We start from the raw sequence: 2,769 nt of genomic DNA on the forward strand, positions 1-2,769 counted from the left end.
TAAATCCCCTTCACTTCAGCCCAGTGCTGCAATGGGCAAGATTTTACCCAGCAGGAACGGTGGGGGAGGGCATTTGAGAGAGGGGGGACTAGTCTGTACCCCCTGCCCAACGAGCTGTCTACCTTCGCTCTTTCTAATTCTTCATTTCTTCTCTTTCGACCCAGTCTGACATGGCGTTGGCGCCCACTGTAGCTCTGGGGCTTTCGCTAAGGACGGTAATGCCCCTCATGTTTCTCAACGTCAGCCTTTATCTTTCTTGACTCTGAGCAGCATCTGATGCTGTTGACCTTTTCGAAGGACCCGCTGGGGTCTTTTGCCGTTCACACTCTATGGATTTTTCCCTGCCTTATTCACAGGCCCACAGCACACTTCGCTCACACTCCGCATTCAATCGACGGCGAAATTCAGGAAAATTCGTTTCTGCGCAGCTACCCACTTATCCTCATCCCCACCTGGCCTAGGGATCACCTCTGAGTTTGTGCAAATCTTTGCTAGTTTCCCGCTTTCCGTTTTTCTCCCCTTTGGATCATTTTCCGCCAGCCACCAGAAAGCTTTTTTATAAATGCAATTTCGATAAAGTCGCCTCCCTCAGTCGCCTCAGAATCATTTAGCCGCTTCGCACTGTCCTTGGCTCGGCTCACAAGCCCTTCACGATCGGCAGGCTGCCGGCCCGGCCCCCGTCTGCGCCCCGCTCCTGCCGGACGCCCGTGCTCCAGACACAGCCGGCTTCCTCGTCCAGGCCCCACCGACCCACCTTCCTTCACCTGGGACAGTCCGTTGCAGGACTTCGAACACCGAAATTCCACTCTGAAGCGGTCAGTCATCTTCTTCCTGAATTAGAACTGAAAGCTTTCAATGAATGCTTTCTCGAAGTTCGTAAACGTGTTTCTTAAATGTATTGGGGTGCCATTTGTCACGGTGTACTTGACCCCCTGACTCCTCTTTGTCTCCCCCCACCCCCCTTGAACTTAATTAACTCTTGAATTAACCTTATCACGTCCTGGACAGTTCTTGTCCCTTCGATAAACACATGCAAGGGCGTGTTCTAATGAAAACGTATTGGCGCGCATTAGCTCAGATCAGGATGGACTCTTACGGCGGCCGAGAGAGAACTGGAGCATACTTTTTAAATTACGGGACTGTTTTCTTGACGGTTATTCATCATGACATTCTATCTTTGGAATTTTTTCCCCCGATTTCCAGCTGGCCGTCTCCCACTCTCCCTCCCGCCTTACCTCTCACGCCGTCCCCTCCGCCCGCCCCGCACTTGCCCCTTGGCGGATCCAGTTTGCACGCAGCGGTAGCCGCTGTGGGGCTGCGGTTACGTAGAGCTGCTCAGGCTGCAACAGGAAAGCCCTGAATGGAAAGCTCAGGGGGAGGAAGCACAAACCCACCCCCACCACAAAGCTGCCGGGGGGCCCCGAGCCGCGCCCTCCGATGAGCGGCCACGCGGAGCAGCCACAGGGCTCTCCATAAATCACCAGCACAGCCCGCTCTCCACTTCCCTGGGGGGCCAGCCTTCTTGGGTCACCCTGAGTGTCACCAGGTACTGGCCTCAGAAGGTGGGCGATGACAGAGAAGCCAGCAGAGAGGTCGAGGCTGGGGGAAAGTCCCCGACATGAGTAACCCTGGATATTCCTCTCACGGGACTCCCCACGGGGTCGGGCTCCACAAGCAGGGAGGTCCTAGGTACGCGAGGCTGCTTCTAGCGGAGGCCGAGACGTTGCATTTATTTATTTATTTTTTTATTTTATAACTGCAGATAAAGCCCCCGTGAGAGACAAGAGAACTTTAAATTCACAAGAAGTTGGAAATGAGTATTTTCAGATGCTCTCCTGGCTTCAGGAGAGGGAGCAAGAGAAAGGAAGGAGGCGGGGGCATCGAACCCGTGTTTTGGCTGCCGTAGGATTTCGCCGCGGCCTACCCTGGCTGCTGCAGTCTGTCCGCTTTGCCATCAAAGGGGACGCTAATTCTTCAGCGGCCTGGATTATAGGGGAGGGATGAAAAGTATGGGAAAACGTGTAGTGACCGAGTGTCGATCTTAAACACTGGCCAGGTTGCAAACTCCTCAGAACGATGGCCCCCAGGTGGCTCGTTACCTCAGGATCTGGGGGACGGGGGGAGGCTCAGGCCCCACTTTTGCAGCTGGAGAAGCAGAGGGCCCAGCACAGGGGTGACCGCCTCGCTCTGGAGGGAAGGCTGCTTTGCTTGGCTGGAAGCGGGCACCGCGTCTTCGCAGACTGCCAGACTCACACTTCAGACAGCAGGACAGGAAGTACGGTCAGTGCAGCTGGGAGGGGAGAGAGAACTAACCGAATCCAAGGCCATTAACGCACGCGCTGGGCTCTTCGCACGGGCCTTCTCTGTCCTGTCCGTGACCAGGACCGGCTGGGGGGTCCGGGAAGCGGGTGAACCTGCCTCGGACACACCCCCGCCCCTCACTGCCCTCTCGCCCGCTGCTGTCAGGGTCAGCTTCCTTAGACCCGTAAACCCAGGAAATCTCCCAAGGTCTAGATCATTAACGACGTTTAAACGGAGAATTTATAGGGACTTCGATGGGAGGTGAAGGAAGCAGTTCTGGAGTGGAGGGACCTTCCTCCCTCGCGAGGCCAGAGATGCAAGTCCTGAACACGTGGCCTCTGTTTTTGCAGCCCCAATGGCAGCGAGGCGCAAGGGACCCTAATGAAGCAGGGGATGGAGCTGGCGGTCACGTGACTTTGTTTCGAAACAAAGCCTTCCCTCCCTCTGTCTCCCACTCCTTCCCTCCCT

The 2,769-nt window shown here is 55.7% G+C and overlaps 1 long non-coding RNA gene across 1 annotated transcript; it reads left to right on the forward strand.

Moving 5' to 3' along the window:
* The first annotated feature begins 1,372 nt into the window (after window positions 1–1,372).
* LOC118612902 lies at window positions 1,373–2,186 on the forward strand. Its single transcript, XR_004955241.1, has 2 exons — window positions 1,373–1,546; window positions 1,763–2,186. It is a non-coding gene; the product is annotated as an uncharacterized LOC118612902 (long non-coding RNA).
* The last annotated feature ends 583 nt before the right edge of the window (window positions 2,187–2,769 follow it).

This window comes from Rousettus aegyptiacus, unplaced genomic scaffold (genome assembly GCF_014176215.1).
Source record: "Rousettus aegyptiacus isolate mRouAeg1 unplaced genomic scaffold, mRouAeg1.p scaffold_m13_p_17, whole genome shotgun sequence".
NCBI classification, from domain to species: domain Eukaryota; kingdom Metazoa; phylum Chordata; class Mammalia; order Chiroptera; family Pteropodidae; genus Rousettus; species Rousettus aegyptiacus.